Source organism: Phlebotomus papatasi, chromosome 2, assembly GCF_024763615.1.
Source record: "Phlebotomus papatasi isolate M1 chromosome 2, Ppap_2.1, whole genome shotgun sequence".
Taxonomy (NCBI): domain Eukaryota; kingdom Metazoa; phylum Arthropoda; class Insecta; order Diptera; family Psychodidae; genus Phlebotomus; species Phlebotomus papatasi.
The window spans coordinates 27,752,454-27,773,058 of record NC_077223.1 but is presented as its reverse complement, the minus strand read 5'-3'; the positions used below and the strand labels follow the sequence as shown (position 1 = coordinate 27,773,058).

At 33.5% G+C, this 20,605-nt stretch overlaps 1 non-coding gene across 1 annotated transcript; it reads right to left on the bottom strand.

Annotated features, from left to right (window-relative positions):
- Positions 1-12,104: 12,104 nt before the first annotated feature.
- On the bottom strand, positions 12,105-12,177 carry Trnas-aga (transfer RNA serine (anticodon AGA)). Its single transcript has one exon. It is a non-coding gene; the product is annotated as a tRNA-Ser (tRNA).
- Between the last annotated feature and the right edge of the window lie 8,428 nt (positions 12,178-20,605).

The window sequence follows — 20,605 nt, the reverse complement described above, 5'->3', positions numbered from 1 at the left end:
TAGGTTTGAGAAAAATCCTTTAGTACAACACTATTTTGATTAATAAGGAATGCTAAAGTACGTATTACAAGAAGGGACACGACCTGCTAATAAGGATAAAATAGTGAAGAAAATATTTTGTCGCATTTCAGAGATTTTTTGCAACCGCAGCGCCGCCAGACGTTTGTAAAGTGAGTTATTTGTGTCTCTATGTCTCTCTCGAGTTGAATTGCGCGCGATTTAGAAAGCTTGTCATTTCAAATGATATTTTCTTTAAATTACTTCATATATCTGCAAGATTCAAGTAAAAGGGTGTTTAGTGAACAGCTATGCGTCTTCTGACAAAGATATCAAGAAGACAATTTATTTTTATGAAAGTTTTTCTTTCTATTTTGTCTTTTTGGCGCAAAAATATTCATCATGGCACCGTGAAGTGAATAAGCGGGATTAGTGTTACCAGCAATTTGGTGGGTCAATTTTTGAATGTTTGATGGCAAATTTACACGAAATTGTCACTGATTCCTCTTATTTATGGAATAATTGACTTATTAATGTTAGATCATACGCAAAATATTATTGCAAATATAAATAAATTGAATAAATAACTCTTACCGGTCGAATTGAGGAACCGGTCGACTTGAGGGCACTTTACTACCAAAAAAATACCAAAATTAAATTTGAGTACTACAAGTTAACTCTTTCTCTTCTCTTTAATTTGTAAAACGTTTGTGAAGACTGAGATAAATTCACGCAATTGCGGACTTTTATATTGAGAAACCACTGTTCGTTGATCGCTATAAAATAACAAATTAAATTGTTTCAAGACAACTCAAAGCCAATTTAAAGTGATAGTGTAATGAAATGTTACATTACACAGGCTTTAATTCCATTCTATATTCTTAATTTCGGGTTTTCCTAATTTGTTCAGCGTTATATTGTTGTTTTATTTGTAGGATTCGAGCAATAGATATTGTAGAAGAGAAAAAAATATGTTTCAAATGATAAGTTATTTTATTGAACATAAACAAATTAAGGAAGTTATAACTTTAAATTAATTGCACAAAACACAATTAAACAAGATTTAATTAAAATTTGAATCGCATTGATTTTTTTGCCATTTTTTTAAGATTTGATTTAATCGAAGCACGTGTAACAGATCATGGCTAAATTTCAGATTAGAAGAAACGAAGAAAAAGGGACAGATAATCCTAACCGGCTTACAGTAGAACCCCGCTATAGGCCATCGCTCTATAGTCCACAATTTATCGACCGTTGATTTCAAAACACTGATTTTAAGTTAGGTTATGTTTTTTAGTACGCGACATGCAATGTTGTCATAATTATATTAATATTTTTGGCAAACTTTATTGAGTAGTTCTGATAATTGTGATCCATAATGAAGAGACCGAGGACAAGTACCACAATCGCAAAGAAAGTGGAAGCCGTCGAGCAATTTCAATACTAAAAGTCGTTGATAATTTTAAAAAATGACATGGACTATAGTGCAACCCAAGTGTCAAATCTGGAACTAAATATGGGCTATAGCGAGGCTCTACTGTATGTAGGTGATATTTTTAACGTGAGCTAACTCAGAATGCTTGCAAATTTAATTTAGTGCTGAAGTGGGTGGGGACGCCATTCAATTACAGTGAGTGTCAATAGTTTGTTGCCTAATTGATGTTTGAGAAATCAAGTGAAAAAAATGATAGAAAAAAATACTTTTGCAAATTTTTTTTTTTGCAGATGAGTTCCTTGTAATCCGTAGATATTATTTATAGTTTTCAAAAAAAATAATTAATTTTATTTCATATCAAAAATAATTGTTTTCCAAAAGTTGGTCATTTTTGAAAAATCAAAAGTTTGTTGCCTCATTAGAAAAACTAATTCAAAATGGTGAAAACGTGCAACCAACTTTATGTAAACCGGTTACATTTTGAGCTTATGTCATTTGATAGGCAAGTGGTGGATTTGTACATTTTTAAGGCTGTCAATGGTAAATATATAGGTGTAAGAGTGATGATAAATAACAAGAAATAATCAATTTTTTGATAATTCATAATTTAGGTTATAATGGCAAATTACAAAAAGTTGAAAGGTGAGATATTGTCCAGAGATACTGCTGGAAGGAATCGGCGTCGCTTAATTGCCAAATTTTATGGAAATTCATGAAAAGTTATACATAAAATGGTCAAATATTATAGTTATGAGGCACGAGTACATCTGAAAAACGCTACTGGTAGACCCAGGGTTTCGACTCAGAAAGTCGATAACCGCATTCTAGGTATCTCTGATAGTAACCCCATGATATTTGCTTCAAAAATTCAGAGTCGGCTGGTTACAGAAGGCATACAGGCTTCAAAACCAACCGCAATTTAATGAAAGTGGTAAGAATAATTACTTGGTTTGCAGGTTTCCATTGGTAAACAAAACCAATCTGGTTAAAAGGTTGTAAATTCACTTGGAGCATGCTAAAAACGTAAAAATACAACCTCTTACGCAGTTTGGTTTTGCTTACCAATGGAATCTTGCGTGCCAAGTACCTATTCTTATATTTTCTTTCATTTTGAGTTTGATTTTCGAAGCATTTGAAGCCTGTATGCCTTCTGTAACCAACCGACTTTGAATTTTTGAAGCAAACATCATGGGGTTACTATCAGAGATACCTAGAATGCGGTTATCGACTTTCTGAGTCGAAACCCTGGGTCTACCAGTAGCGTTTTTCAGATGTACTCGTGCCTCATAACTATAATATTTGACCATTTTATGTATAACTTTTCATGAATTTCCATAAAATTTGGCAATTAAGCGACGCCGATTCCTTCCACCAGTATCTCTGGACAATATCCCACCTTTCAACTTTTTGTAATTTGCCATTATAACCTAAATTATGAATTATCAAAAAACTGATTATTTCTTGTTATTTATCATCACTTTTACACCTATCTATTTACCATTGACAGCCTTAAAAATGTACAAATCCACCACTTGCCTATCAAATGACATAAGCTCAAAATGTAACCGGTTTACATAAAGTTGGTTGCACGTTTTCACCATTTTGAATTAGTTTTTTTAATGAGGCAACAAACTTTTGATTTTTGAAAAATTACCAACTTTTGGAAATCAATTATTTTTGATATGAAATAAAATTAATTATTTTTTTTGAAAACTATAAATAATATCTACGGATTACAAGGAACTCATCTGCAAAAAAAAAAATTTGCAAAAGTATTTTTTTCTATCATTTTTTTCACTTGATTTCTCAAACATCCATTAGGCAACAAACTATTGACACTCACTGTATCTTGAATCAAATTCGTGAAACTATACAATTTTTTTATTTAAACCAAAATATCAAGGATTTGGATGGACTGACAGAAAAGTGATATATGGGTGTAATGTAGACCAGAAGGTTCTCTATAATTTTGCCAAAGAAAGTGATGTTATTGGTTGCTCAGGAGTCGAGATAAATAAGGTTATTTGTTTTTGAACTAATTTTCTGACACTAGCGCCCCTAGTCCTAGTGGCCATATGACGAACTTCGATTATGTCAGAGAATTGTTGAATTTTGTATAACCTTTCATTTTAACCTCACTTTAAATGAAATGGTTGAATAAAACCGATCATATCAGTACCTGTATACTTTCTCAGCGCCAAGGTATGGACGAAATATAGACATAAATATCGTCTACAATTAAGTCGAAGTAAGGTAAAGTTCCCTCGAGTTGACCGGTTCCTTGACTCGACCGGTGGTCAATATTTGAATGTTTTAATGGTGAATTTCTATAAAATTGTCACTGATTCGTATTTATTTATGGAATAATTGACCTATTAATGTTAGATCATACGCCAAATATTAGTCCACATATAAATAAATTGAATAAATAACTCTACCGGTCGAATTGAGGAACCGGTCGACTTGAGGGCACTTTACCTTAATCATCAAAATCGGTTCAGGGACAGTCGAGACAATTGAGGTTATGTGATATTGAAATTGGTTTTTCGACTGTGGAGCCCCTGGTGTTGGTCACACGAAGTTCAAATGCTCTAGAAAGTTGTAGCATTTTGTAAGATCTTTAATTTCAGCCCTCACTCATCAAAATCGGTCAAATAGAACCTGAGATATGATTTTTTGAATTTCGTGAACGTTGACCCCTCATATCTCCGGTTCTATTATAACCACGGCGCACCTATGCCATTTTTTGGAAACGTCCTAAGCTGGACCACAACACTCTAAAATTTGATTAACTTGCATAATGCCGTTTTTGAAAAAAAATGTGTTTGAATTTTGATGAATTTTGACAGTATCGCAGCGCCACTTGTGGTGATTTTTTGAACTTCCATCTGAAAGTGCTCATCGAGACGAAACCAAAAACCCAAAATTTAGCTCAAAATGTTAATTAGAACCGGAGATAGAGGCCGGTCAATATTCGAACTTTGACCCCTTATAGCTCGGGTCGGGGGTTATCGATCGACTTAAGTATGTTTTTGTTTGATAGGTATAATCAGCGGCTACAACATACTAAAATTTCAGGTCCGATGCACAAAGGAATTTTTGAGTTATTTAACTTAGAAAATTGAAAAATTTTCTTTTAAATCATAGCGCCCCTATCGGTAGTATCGCGAACTTGCGATGTTAGAAGGGGAAGTGGAATTTCATGGGAACTTTCCAAAACGCCCTCATTTTTTAAATTCTTACAATTAGAACTGGAGTACGGACATTTTTGGTCCTTATAACTCGGGTCAGTGGGGTTAGGGGACCTTAAGTTTGGTATTGATCGAAAGATTTAAAAATGGGGGTATTCAAAATGGCGGAAGGAGGGTCAATGCACCAAGTTGGAATTTTAATCCTATATATAACCTTTGCCGAAAACCGCAAGTCGATATCTTCCTTAGTTCGGGAGCTATTAAGGTCCAAAGAGCGGCCGGACGGACGGACGGGAACGGTTCGTAATTAGGAAGTGTCAAAACACATTTTGGCCAAGTTTGAGTCCGATCGGAGGGCATGAAATTTTGGTAGAATCATAGCAGGTGAAATTGTTAAGAATCTCACCTAATAAATGAGACAAAGCGAAACTGTCGAAGGCTAATTGGATAATTCGCAAATGTTGCAAGGCAAAGTCTTTAAGCTGTCGAAGAAATCTATCTAAATTGGCATGATTTTCCATCCACTTTGCCAATTGAGTGCTTTATGTGCCATATCTCTGTCGTGTGGATTTTCTCGAGATTGAACTTCCACCTCTTATGCTATTTTAGCACCCTCACCCGCTACCCAACTAAATTCTTCCGTCCGCATTTTGGCGGAAAGACGTTGGAAAGTGGTGGAAATTTTATCCTTTCCATCCAGCACGCATCACGTTCCACTCCACGATGCTCATTTTCGCTCGTTTTTCTCGTACCCCGACCACTTTTATTGAATACCCTCTGACTGGTTTTTGGCATTCATGTGAATGGGAAGAGTGGCTGATGGTTGATGCCAGATGAACCTCCACAAATTACCCCTTTAATATTTTATCGCATATGACAAAATATGCTCCACATGTGGCAGTAAAGTAATATCCACTCCTGGCCGACTGACAAAATTCACAAGAACATTTGCCAAAGTGGCACGTAGTCTTTATACCGGATGACAGAATAACATATAAAAGATCAATTTTCAAGGGTACTTCTATCCAAATCCTTGATTGAATGTTAATTTGATATAGGTGATGGGGTGGAAGTCTCTTTTTGATATTGCTTACAATGTTTTCTGGATACACTTCTTTTAACTCGCTTCTTTTATTTACCGAATCAGAACCGTTTTGAACCGGTTTATAGATCAACTAGGGAAACTCGGTCAGTTTTCGAACGAAACGCGAGAGGGAGGCAAAAAACACTTGCTATCTTGTTTTGGCATTCTCGCAATTCATAAAGTATTAATCCTGATATTAATCTTATATGTGACATGGTCATGAGCGTTATGAGCCATCTATGCTTCTTTAAATGAAAATATAGTACATAATTTTTAAATGTAATTAACTCTTCTACTTCATTTACAACTTCAAAAGTTTTCATAAATATAAATTTTATGTTTATGCTAATTGTACCTTTTAAAAATTAAATTAAAATATTACACTGTAGAAGTTTTATAGCACTACAACTATGATTTTCATTGGTTTTCAAACTATTTTTATGGCTGAATATTAGTTAGAAAAATGCTTAATTTAATCGGTCATAGTTCCGATTCAACTGAACCGAGTATATTATTCATAAGGAGAAAGTTAAGGGTGTCTACTACAGTAGAGTGAGTAGAGTTGTTATAGTCTCAGAAGCAAGCAGGAAGAAATTTCATGCTTTTCTCAAGTAAATAAAGGACATGAACTACCTCCAAATGCATTAGCGGGTGTAATCCTTTCATGACAGGAAAACACAATTATTCTTTGCCAAAGCATTCGGTGCTTAAGCTTTAGTTCAGTAGTTAAAGAAGGGAGAAATTTTATTTTAAAAATAACACATTTCATGTCTTTGGAAATTCTGTAATGTTAAATAAATGAATTGGGGAAGTGGGGCACCTTTGAAGTGGGCTTTTTCATCTTTACGACTTTAAAAACAACAATTTAGGTTATTTTTGTTTTTTTTTCAATGTGTTTTTGGGTGCCTTTGGGTTTTTTTTAAATTAAACTTTATAGTTTTTTAAAATTAAGTAATGATAAATTAGGCAAGAATCTCCATATTCCTTCTTTACAGCTTTTACGCTTTTTATGAAAATAAAGAAGCTTGGCTAAAAGAATTTCACCTTGGTTGCTCTTAATGAATTATCCTTTGTAACATGTGTTCTATTTGTACGGGAAAGTACTCGCCCTTCGAACATTCATGCTTTCAAAAAATATGAATTTCTTTTAAATTTTCTTAAGAGATTTCCACGTGATTTGCACATAATTATCAATAATTGATAATAGTGCTAACTAATACTTAATAAAAATGTTTAAGTTTCTTAGGAAAACTTAAAGAATTTTCACATTATTTGAGGGTATGAACGTTCGACGGGAGAGTACACTTTCCCCTAACTAATATAAAGCATTTTGTTAAAGAGAGTAAAAAGCAACGAATAATTTTCAAGAAATCATTTTATTCTTCACTTACTTTATGTATTGTAATAATATCAAGATACTTAAGTAGGGTAAAGGCTCATAATTTTGTCCAGTTTTTTATTTGGACACTTTGAGGATAAAATTGGACACTAAGAATAAATTGATTAAAATGATGGATTTTTATTCCAATATTTGATGAATAATGAATTCTATTTAAGTATTTGTTCTTTTTGGAAGATTTTAACACTAAATACGTTAAATTTTGAATATGATTTGAGTTGAAATTGTTTTGTTGAAAATTCAGTGTGAGCAATTGCTTACGGGAAATATGACAGAACTTCATGTTTACTTCAGTCTTATTTAGCTGTGATGAAGTACTAAAAATGTTTCTTCGCTTTTTTTGAGTGATATTATTGAATATTCATTGAATATTGTGTTGATTCACGTTAGTGGTGATTTGTACATTTGACCTGAAGTGATATTTGCCTTGTGAATTAGATTTTTCGTGTGAAAAATGGGAAATTTTTTAAGACGTTTACCAGTGAGATGATACTCCTTATTTTGGACAGGTGTTTTTCTCACGAAATTTCGTGAAGTTTTATCATCTCTACGAAAGAGAAGTTGCGAGAAATGAATTGAAAGCCTCCCGGAAAGACCAGGGAATGAGCGAATCTGTACGTACTTGGTACTTTAATGAATGATATGGAAAGTTTTCGGGTTTCTTGTAACATTCTACGTTTCCCTTACATGAACAGGAAGAGGACTTGGTAAGATTGGTTCATGAAATGAAGAACAATGGGCATCCCGTTGAGGCGGATTAGCTGTCCAAATTTATAGCCAAGTTGTCCAAAATAAAAGTCAAATTCACCTCTATATATCATTTCATTTTTAAACGTATTAAAACTAATTTTAGTAAAAATAAGATGATAAATAGCTTTCCAAGTTTCTAAACAACCCTTCTGAAAAGAGAGTAACAAAAAAAGTCAGTTAGTATTGAAAATATCGCACTTCAAACTTGGAGCATCGATGCTTATAAGCAGACTGGACCAAATTATGAGCCTTTATCCTAATATTCATCGTTTTGGAATACTGGTTACAATATTACTGTTGCTTTCGTAGTGGAAGAATCCGCTAAGTCTGTATGTAGACCGTCCAGGAGCGCCTTCCCGAAATATGGATGCTCCTTCCATGCTCAAAGAGTTTTTTGGGCAGATGCGATGCATTTATTATTACGTTTAATCACAGTGAAAATGTTTTTTCCTGACATTCAGTTGCTTGTACCTTGCGGGACTTGAAGTCACAACTTTGAGAGTCAAGTCAGATATCTCATCCGCCCAAGATTCAACGGTCTTGCCCATTGCGCCTCTGAAATCTCTATTACTAAAACTATATCACCTAAACAGATTATAGCATTATTCAAACATTGATAGAAATCAGTTACCCTAAAAAATTGTTGTAGGGTAATTATCCTACTTGAAAACCATTTCCAGACGCTTTAACTTTGACAGAAAATTCATCATATTAAGTTAATATTTTTCTAAATAAAATTACATAAATTTGCTGCTTGACTCTTCTAGAATGTTACTGTTTAGTGAAAATTCTTTAAATATAATTTGAAAACTTCTTAAATACAAGAAAAATACGCGAACGTAAAATGCATCTATTGGAAACATATTAATCCAAATGGAGACAAGGGAAATTTTCTAATTGGAGACAAAGAGTGTAACTGAAACCGCGATGAAAAGCTTCCAATATCCTGTTGAGTTGGTCTTTAGTGTAGGATTTGTTCTTATTCCTGGTTTTTTCTCCTTCCCCATCTGAGACAATAAAAAAATCTTTAAAAAAATCATATATTTCCGGTATTTCCAATTGAAGCATTTGCAGACACTTCGGAAAAACCCTTTTTGTTCACGAAATAGGTAATTATTTCAGTTGAAAACTTCACGTACTGTTAACAATAAAGATTAGCACTTAATTTCACATAATTCTCCCATAAATATATGTAAAAAAAGTAATAAAGAACAATCACCCTAATTTGTTTTTCATTGGAAAAAATGGTTGATTAATGAAAAAATCGATGGTGAAAACGTACACTTTTAATTTTTCTGAGAAATTTGTATTGTATTGTATTGTATTTTTATTACCAACATGTGCCTTTACATTAGCCCCCCATACCAAGCGTCCGCCGCCGTCTTAGCGTTGACGACCAGCCTCCAAAGCCAAACGGCGGAAATGCTTTTTCTCAGGCTGTGTAGTCTTTTGTCGTGTTAAACGATCTTTTCTCTGCAGACTGACAAGCAGTACTCACCAGGATGTGTGGGAAGGGGGGAAGCTGCCAGATATGACACATGGGAAATTCGACAACGTGGCTAGGGAGCTAGCACGTGATGTTGCCGTGTTGGTTCGAAGAACAATAAGTTAAAAGTTGAGAGAAAAAAGAAATTTTTAAAAATAACAAAAGTTAGGTGGCAAGAAGGAGATCAAGACACCAAAGCACATCGGACGATCCAAAGCTACGGTGGAGTCGGAGACCAATATCAATTTTTATAATCCAGATACACCGTTCAAGCCCGCTCTTTACAAGTTTGGGGAGAGAAAAGGCTGAAGGCCCAAAAGAGACTCCGGACAGAAGAGAGCCAGAAAGGCACTCTAGCAAGTAATTACCTTAGCAGATGCCCCCAAGAAAAACTCAAAAGAATGTGATATACTACACCGCACTCAGGCACACTCGCAATAATACAAGGTGTCCCGAACCCCATCGACAAACAAATAAAAATTTATAAATTAATATTTGTAAATGTGAATGGATTTTCGCTTTATTTTGAGCAAAATTAACTTAATAATGAAACTGAGCTATAGAAAATTTATAAATAAAAATTTAGTACTTTATTTATCACGGAAAAAAATGATGTTTCCATTTGGAGTAGCGAAGTTTCCATTTGGAATAGGTTTTGAATTAGCTTAATATACCCTAAATGGTGTTTTATAAATTTTCAGATGTTGAAGAGTACAAAATTTTAAATTTAATAGGTTTAGGTGATTTAGGGCACTTTTGCTACTTGGGAGCTTTGGGTACCTCTCGAAAGAATGATAAAAGATATGTAAAATGATGTTTCCCTACCTTCTCTTGATGTTGAAAAAATACACGTATCAGGTTGACTTTCGAGCTTCAATAAACACATCTTTGGCAGAGAATAAAAGGGAAAAAATCCAGAGTTAATCTTGCGGAAGAAAGGTGAAAGTTTTCCAGGTGATTCACTCTTTCTAGCCTTCACCTATCTTTTCTGAAATACACACGACACGACTATATTAAAATTCCTCTACATTTGTCATTCAACTCCTTCATATCATTGCGCTCAAATGGATTGCAACAACTTTTCATTTGAGAAATTGATGAAGAGCAAAGAGAAAGGACGTTTTCCATTTTCTAGTATTTCAAAAGATATCATCAATAAAACATATGTGTATATATATTTTTGAAATAATTCTTAAATTCATGGGACACATGGTCTATTGTGTTGTTCCATATGCAGAGTTTAAAAGAGAGGCAAAATATGAAAAGTGAGGAAAATTTCTCATGAAGGATTCTTGGTATAAATAACATATAGGATGAATTTGTGGGGCTCTGTCAAAGGTAAAAGGGTATGTTAGAAAACAACCCTATAAGTGCAGTTGATGCAAATTGCATCTACAATTAGTTTCCAATATATTATTCAAACAAAATTCCTGATGGGTAGTGCTTTAAAATGTATGATGAATTCTATGAAATGCTTTTGTAGAACATGAACCCATGCAAAATCTATATTCTGTTCCGGAATAAGCTTTTATTGAATTACGCCATAAACGAGCAACGTACTTAATCCTTTGAACTATGAGATTCTGAAAGATTGTGAATGCATATAACATATTTTATCTTTATAGTAAAATATTTATTGTGAAATATATTATGGGTGATTCAAAAATTATTTTAGAGATTTTACATTCTTTTCTCCGGAACAAGATTCCCGTAAAGATTAAAAGTTTTATATAATAAAAATATGGTATCAACTAATAAGGACAAGGACATTCTATTTCTCATCAAATTGTTTATTGAAAGGAAAGAAAAGAGCATGAAAATAATATTTAAGCTGATTGTTCCTTAAAACATATTTTCATCTGCTTTTGGAAAAGGATGACATCCATTTTTGTCATCCCAAAGGTTATATGGCTCAAGGATGACTCATTTCTGGAAGAAAATGATTGCTATAAAAGTGCTTATAATTGGAAACTTAAAATGCTGGGAATGTAGGGAAATTCTGTAACTATATGGCAGTTTCATACCGCAAATCGGCTCGTCAGAATATAAGTCGAACAACTCGATTTTTTTTTTACAAAAATCGTTTTATTCGCTTTTTGGATTCTTTTTTATACCCTCTACCCTCCCTCTGCATACTATATTTGAAAGATAATTATTTTCAAAATTATAGAGATTTTAAATCTAAAAAATCCTATACTTTGAATGTAAAATCTCAGCTTCAAATCGATATCCTGTAAAATTTGTCTACTACGAGTTATTCGTTTCTTATTCTGAGTGGTCGAAATTTTCTCTGTAAATACGACAGCAGAACAACTTTAATGAAATCGCATTTTCGAGTAATTATATTGATTTGAGTAATTAATTTGCCACATAAAGAAATTTAAATTTGTCATATGATATTGTAATACTGCAACAGAATTACCCTTTCGGTGTCACTTTGATATGGCAAGCGGAATACAGTGAAACAGGGTACAAGCCTGAGATCATAGAAGACATAGGTTTTGGGGTGGTCTGCGGTTTAGCATTTACTGCCGATACGTCCCCTACTTCCAAACAAACTGTAAACGCTTTTAGGACCAATTACAGCCATTCCCTACCTGCTACCTACACAGATATGTATCCCAACCATTCCAACCGTACGAGATTTTCTAATTTTTGAACGAATCAAGCAATAAATCTTGTTTTTGTCCACAGAGACCGACAATCAGAACAAGTGATTCCCAACCCACAATTTAATCCAAATAGAGACAGGAAAAAATTCCTGCCTCCACCCAGGCTTGAACTGGGGGCCTTTCGCTATCTAGGCGAATGCTCTACCAACTGAGCTATGGGGGCAGTGGCTCTGATTGTCTTTGCCACTGATCTCAACCAATTGCCATGTGCACTTCAACTCGTTTTCGACTCACTACGAGCCTTGAGAAACGGTATCATCAGTGAGTCGAAAACGATTTGAAGTGCACATGGCAATTGGTTGAGATCAGTGGCAAAGACAATCAGAGCCAGTGCCCCCATAGCTCAGTTGTAAGAGCATTCGCCTAGATAGCGAAAGGCGAACGTTTTCTCGCCTATTTCTAAATGATGCTAGGCCTTACAATTATTTTGTTTAGATCCACAATTGGTTTGTCTGTCCAAATTACATCATGTTGAAACCTAGTTTCCTTTAGAAATGTGAGAAAAAACGTATAACAATGTAGCCCCCACAACTCAAAGTAGCCCCACTTCCCCTATTCTCTCCAAAAAATATTTTGAAGATTGTTCATACTGGCTTTTCATGAATACAACAATGAGTTTAAATCACTCCTTGTAACGAACGTCTTGTTCTGGGAAAATATTAAAAGAACATATTACTTATCAATAATATTTTTGAATTGGGTCCCGGACAGGGCCGTAGCGCTTTGGGGGCATTTAGGGGCAATGCCCTACCTTAAAACTTCCAATGCTCTACCTTAAAAACCAGAGACTAAGATAATGTTCTAAGTAAACTGTTCGTAGTATGATATGGTAGAGAAGAAATTAATCTCCTATTCAATGGCCTGCAGGGGAATTCTGTAATTTTCGTGGCATTGTCATGGGTGAGTTCGAAACCTGACAATACCATTCGAGCTTTTTTTGTCATATCATATGAGTTCGAAAATGCAATTCATTGAATTTTTAATGAAATCTCTTTACTTGATGATTTTGTGAAAATACAGTACGTCTTGGTTGATTTGTTTAACAAAATTAATTGTCATTTGAATTGCTAGAAATCTCAAATATGTGACTTCTGAAAATGCCACACGTGAGCTGAAATGGCAAAGTGACGGCTACAGAATCGCATTTTCGAAAAAGCTCTCCTAAGATTCGAACCCAATTTGTCATATGGCATTGCCAGAGCGTTACAGAATTCCCCTCCTGATACATCTAATCTAATAGAGTTATCGATTGAAGTGCTTAATGCAATTGGTTAAAATCGTATGGAAAATTAAACGCGTCAAACAATACCTAATTTTGTGAAAAAATGAAATATTTTAAATTTAAAACTTTAACTTCAAATAATATCCATCAATTTGGCATTGTTATTAATGAGTTGAAATTGCAATTATTTGATGATTAATTAAATGAAATAATCTTTTTCAATGGTTCTGAGTAAAACGAGCGTAAAGATTCTTGCAGGGGTTACGTGGATAAAGACTGTAAAAATATAATAATTTCTAATTTTTTTCAACATATTAAAAAAATTAATAAGATAGATTAATAGGCATATAAAAGTACAACAAAATTTTTAAAAATTTAATCATTGAAACCTTAGTTTTGGAGATTTTTTTTTGAAAAAAACATACTTTTCGGTGAAGAAGTTTTCTCGGAATTGGTCCATCTAAAGTCCAAAAATCAAATATTTCCTGTTAGTTGATAAGTTAAACTAGTCCTTACACGAAAGATTTTATGTTCACTTGCTCAAAACGTATTTCACATTCTATAGGAGGAAATGAAGTGTAAAATACGTCAAAAGTGGTATTTTTGTGTATGAAATTTTTTTTAAATTCAAATTTAATTTTTTGAAAATTTCTTTGTTCAAAGTTTAGTTTAACTCATCAGGTAACAGGAAAATTTGGTTTTTGGTTTTCAGATGAACCAATTTCGAGAAATCTTGTCCACCGAAAAGTATGTATTTTTTATCAAAAATGTCACCAAAAATCAAGTCCCATAGTTTGAATTTTGTACTTTTATATGCCTAATAGCTTGAATTAATTGTATTTTTTATTATGTTGAAAATAAATTGGAACAAAATCTGCTATTTTTTTTGTCAATTTTGACCCACGTAACCCCTTAAGTGTATGTATCGAAGTATTAGAATAATATATTTTATTTTTAAAATTTGTCTTTTTTTATAATTTTCATTCACTTACACTGAATTGAAGTGGACGGAAATCAACTAACCAGAGTAGATCAATCAAAAATTTTGATTAATGCCCTACCTTTTAACTACTGATGCCCTACCTTAAATTTAACTCTAGCTATGGCCCTGGTCCCGGACAAAATCCCGAAGAGTCAAAACTTCGAGATTTTGGCATTCGGAATTTTGGGTTTGATTTTGATTTTGGGTTGGATTTTGGGAATTTTGGGTACTTAGCTAAATGGTTTATTAAGAGATTATTTGGGTATTGAAAAGTGATTTGTCCTAATTTTAGCTGAAAATACTAAAAATGATAGATTTTACAAAATCATTTTTTGTGTTAATTTATCGAAGGTAATATCGCGCAAGTACATTAATTTTGTTTCGAAGGATTTCCAGGATTTTAGAGAGATATCTCCGGTGATTGCCAGTGAAAATGTTAATCACCCTATGATGAAAACACTTTTTTGGTTTTGCCCAGAGCTTTAGATCCTGATGGGGATCTTCTTCAGTGGCTGCAATGGCTGGAATCTTCTCCAGAAGGAAAGCCGTCCCACACTGACATCCTGCTGGTGATTATCTGGAACCCCATGAACCACACGATCCCTAAGGAAGACTCTGGATACACAATTTAGTTGAGTGACTTAAAAATTGTCCAAAAAATGACCTTTATGAAATGTCAAAAAGAAATTCGTTGCAAATAAATAATTTTAATGCCCTTCAAAGCTACTGAAGAAGATCCCCAACAGGATCGAAAGCTCTGGGCAAAACCAGAAAAGTGTTTTCGTCTTAGGGTGATTAACATTTTCATTGGCAATCACCGGTGACATCTCTCTAAAATCAATTGGGCCAGTTCATCGTTGAGAGGATTTCCAGGAGAAAACCAAAAATATTTGTTCCATTAGTTGGATTGTTTTCTATAAATTTAAAGTTTTACTGTACGATGTTAATATTTCACTAAATATGTTCAATTTGACCATCCTTTTATATGATAAATCTAATTACTTTAATTTGCCATTTTGAGTTTGCTATATAAAAGCTTTATTGAAAATTTATTCCTTTTAAGCTGCTATGCCATCTTTCACAAATTTAGATCTCTCTGACAAAATTGCCTCTTTGAGAAGTACGAGTATTTAGAAAATAAAGTCTATATGCATATAAAAATGCCCTTATCGGGATCTCAGATCCACATCAAAAGGGAATGTAAATGGACAAGGAAAAAAAAAGCAAAGGGAGGAGAAGAGAAGCTTTGAGTCTGTCATCGTCATTGTGTTGAATGGAAAATCTATGAGCAAATAGAGAACTTTTTCTTTATAAACCTTATATATCCCTCTTCTTGTCCATTCAATTCCCTCATTTTCCTTCTGTGACAGTCGTTTTTCCACCCACACAGCCCTAGAAAACGTTACTGATGCAGTAGAATTGGGGGTTTCGGGGGAGCTTGAGATTGAGATCAAAATGTCAATGAGGAGTAATTCGTCTGAGGCCATGAGAAGCACTGTCGAATCGAAGATTATGTGACCAAAAAAAGAGAAAAAAACCAGGAATGAAGAATTGATCTCTGTCTTTTCGTAGTATCTGTCTATGGTGAAAGTTCCCGAACCATCCCATCAGCTCGATGAGTGTCACAGAAAGCTTTCCCGGGGCTGAGAGATTTATGCAACAGAATAATGAATGCTTATTGTTTGTGACTGCAGGAAGAAAATCCATCTGCTACAGACAATTGTAAATCCACCATTTCTGCAACATTTCAAGCCATCTCCCAGCTCTTTTTACTCATCCTTTTTTCCATTTTCCGCGTCTCAACTCTCCATTATCCCCGTGGATTGGAAAAAAAGTGTAATGTTTGAAGATTAAACCGAGAGGGAAATTAGCCTGATCGCTATTGAGATTATTTTAATAATATATTTTATTCAAAGTTAAATGTAGCACGTCTCAGAGTAGATAGCACCGGGGGATTTTCCGCGATTTCCCACGAGATAATTGAAGTGGTATTTCGAGGACGTTTTTATCACCCCCAGCGTTAAATTTCATTAGAAAAAAAAAATCAGCTCAAAGAACTCTCATTTGAGAGGATTTGCCTCAAAAAGAACACCCACATTAAATTGTACACCAGATAGAATAGCATACTTAAATAGCTCGGTTTTCGTGGGAAGAAATGAGCAAATGTCCATAATTTAATCATCGTCACTTGCGAGAGGATTTTGATCTTAAACTTTAGTGGTTGTGGGTGCTTTGGGTTTCCGGTACAAATCTTCGGATTACTGTATTCTTTTTTATATTCATCGTTTTTCAAAGATAGGAAATTAAATGTGAAATAGGTCAAATGGAGACTCAATCAGACAGTGGGGTTCTAATTTGTCTTATAGAAAGAATATTGACAACATCCTATTTAATTACATTTCATCTATATCCACTAAAATATTTATCAAGTTTAACCAAGAGAGTTAAAAGAAAGAACTAGGGAAAGGTTTTCAGGCTTCGCACACACTCTAGCTTCGAACACTTCACATTTTTACGATATTCCTTTAAAGAGTCTGACCTAATGGAAAATATATTTTAATAACCAGTCTTAAGTAACACTATTTCCTGAAAAAATAAGTCAAATTCACTAAAAAAAATATAAAGAAAAATATAAAGTGTTCAAAGCCAGAATATGTGCGAAGCTTGAAAGCTTTTCCCTAAATGAGAACCTGTAAGTAACAAAATGCTACAACCTTAAAAATTTTGGAACTTGATATCATTCAACATGAAGGAGACCAAAGCTTCCAACTTTAACCATTATAACCTTCATGAACCTCCATAAACGTTAACAGTTGAATATTACGAAGTAATAAAAAATATTCCGTGTTTGATCTGTTGTAGTCCAATGTTTGAAAATTATATACAGCCTAAGTTTAAAATATGGATTTTTAGTATATAACTGCGAAATAAAGCTAGCAATGTTTATCCGTAAGTTCTTCCCAAAAAAAAAACGGTTAAATGTTAGAAAATTGGTATAATCTGCACTTAAATGGATTTAATAAAAAGAATTAAGGTTTTGGGGTCGATTCAGAGATTCAGCTGATTACAGATTACACATTTATAAAAAGTCTCCAAAGCTTTTCCTTACCCCTTCCCCGCTACCCTACCTATTCTAGGATTGGGAATGAACGTGCTTCGGTTATACGGTCACAACTCGAAGGCCTGTAATGACCTCCTGTTCCCTATCTTTCGGATTTTACTCTAGGGCATAGAAGAGATTGGACTCAACCCCACATCATTGCTCATCCAAAAGATTTCCTAGGATAGCGGTCAGACCAGTGAGATGATTTTAAGGTCACTCTCAAGGCCCTGAACCACTACGCTTCTTTAATTCATTGTCAAAGACTTCATACCCTTTCACCTACATCACTTGATCCAATACTCATGCACTCTGAAATTCAGTAGAAATCTCTTTGGTTAAAGGGTTACCACCAAGAAGTACCATATGACATGGCTTAACCTTAACATAAAGTACTTAAATAAGGACTGTGTAAGGTTCTTAATTAAGTCGTTCAAAAACCGATCAAAACTCTGAAGCAATGAAAAAAATTATTATGGAAAATTTTAAAGCACTATTAAAGAAGTTTCTGAAGTTTTTGTCATATCAATTAGTTTACTAGATAGAATTTTGTAGGGTGTTTTGAGCGTAAAACTACTACGTTCACTACTATTTTTACCGGAATTAGCCCCCAGGGAATATTTCCTGTTTTCAGAATTAAAGAGGCCCATTAAAGGATGGCGTTTTGGCACGATTTAATAAACAAAGACCACATCGCTGCAAGAGTTCAGTCATCATATCAAAAAGCGCTTATAAAGAAGGATTTCATGGATTGAAAAAAGCTCAAGAATAAATGTATTAAAACTAAGTAGGATTACTTTAAAAAGCACAAAATAGATTTTGATAAATAAATAAATATTTCCCGTGAAAAATAAAAATTTACCTTATTTTGAATATACATCGTGTATACATATAGGAAACCAAGAAAGAAACAATCCTACAAAGCTTACAAACAAAATTGCTTAAGGTAATAGACTTCGTTCAAAAAGGACATTGAAGCTCATCCAAGTCGTCCAAGTTGGTAAACAAGACGATGTTTAGCAGAGAAGACCAAGGGGTACTTCACAAGGAACGAGTCAACCATTTAAAAAGTAAAACCCTAGGCCATCAAAAACACTATACGTATGCTTTTCTGTCTTTAAATTCAAAAAAAAAATCAATTCTAAGTCGAAAATTTCAAACAGCCTGTGGGAATTCGACGTAACCCAATGCAATTTTTCTATTCAATTTTTCAAATCTAATGAGAAATTATAATTTGAAAGCGAAGCAGATTGCAAGGGTCCTTAGAGAGAGAATGTGAGAAGAAGATCTAAGAATTATTATCATACTAGCTTTTTAGTAGATGTTTCATCCAGTTGCTTAATTTTCCTAAAAGGAGTGGAGCTTTACAACATTCTGTACTTTTAGAATTTATTTTATTACCACGATGAAGTACAATCAGTATAGCTAACGTTGTAATAAATTGAATATATTTCAGCTAACAATGTAATTTATTTATGACTTCTATTTGCAGACTTCTTCAATCTTGCTCTTGAAAACTATTTGGTGATGTGGATTGAAAATACTTTCTGAGTATGATTTTTCTCTTAAATTGATATTAATTTAACTTAATTCATCGTCCATTTAAAAAGGGAAAATATCTCAACAACTTTTACACCATATTCTTATAAATTTCTATTGTTGAGAATGGAAAAGTTTCTTTTAGGGTGTGTGAGAATGAGAAAACGCAATTTGTGGCAGGAAAATTCTCTCATACAACAGAAAACAATTCAAATGTGTGCCTTTTCAGTTGAAATTCCTCTTTTGGTTGTTAGGAAGAACTTTCAACGATTAATTGAGAGAATAAATTTTATTTTCTTTGTCTCAATGTTGAAATATAAATGGTTTTTTCTTTGATATTCACTTTCCCACTTCCTTCGGGAAAAAAGACAGATAAAAATTCAATTTATTGTTTGTAATATCGTCCTCCAAAAAGAATGTAAATGTGACCTTTATTATTATTATTTTTATTCGAACGTCGCTTCAAAAACATTTCCAAAGGTGGAATTTTAAATAGTGATACTTATACCTATAGAAACAGAAGCATTGAAAATGGACTAGGAGAACACTTCCAGGCTTCGCACACAGTCTCTCTTAGAACCCTTCTTATTTTTCCCACATAACCTTTACTGAATCTGCCCTATTTTTTCAGGAAATGTGTAACTTAAGATTAGCTATTAAAGTATATTGTCAGTAGGTCTGATTCATTAAAGAAATATGGGAAAAATATGAATTCTTCGTAGTGTGTGCGAAGCTTTAAAGCCTTCCCCTACAGAAGAAAGCTGTGCATAATTTCGGATACATTGCATGACGCGAAATGTTTTTAGATTGACATTTTTTGATACTTCTTTTTCACCGTCAAAATTATTTATTATATTTGTTTTCTTTAAATTTTTTCGTAATACATTTACAATTAAATTAAATATAAATATTGTTTTTTGTGCTATTCACACACAAAGTTTCTAGAAGTTTGTTGCTCTTCCGGAATTCTTTCAAGATTTTTTTCCACAGAGTCTCGTTTGTCGTAACGGTATTTTTCAACATCTTTGGCTTCATACAACCTCTAAAAATTTACGAAATTTTGAGAAACAATACAAGTGTCCGATATTACAAGCTATCCAATATTTGAGATAGTTCTCTTATTCCAAAAAAAATGGAGTATTAATTTGTTAAGAGCCGGACGTCGCCTTTTACTTCTTAAGTAGGGGAGACTGGGGCAAAATTTGTCAAAACGAAAATTTCAATATTCACTATTTTGTAAAATAAAAGAGACTGAGGTTTGAAATTTTTATTATAGATAGCCTTCATGAACCTTCTTAAACTTATAAAGTTTTAAGGGATTCGAGGAAGGATTATGTAAAATAAGAAATAATGAAATTTTGAGCCCTATTTTTGGAATATTTGGCTTACAGAAAATATCAATACTGATTAGCTCAATTTAAGCACATTTCTTATTAAGATAGACAAAAATTATCTTCGACAAAGTTGTAGAGCAATAAATTTCCTATGAAAATATGTCTATTTGATATTTTTAACGTTTGTGAGAGTAAAATGTCAAAAATTATTCGAAGACTGACAAAATTTGCCCCAGCAATTTTGAGAATCTCCACAAAATCGACTTTTAGAAAATGATTCGAAAATCACATTTCTTTTGAGATAGAGGAAAATTGACTTCTGCAATGTTGTAGAGCAGTAAATTTCCTATAAGAGTATACTCAATATAAAACGTTTAAGTTTTCTCAGAGCTCATGAAAGAATTAAATATGCGT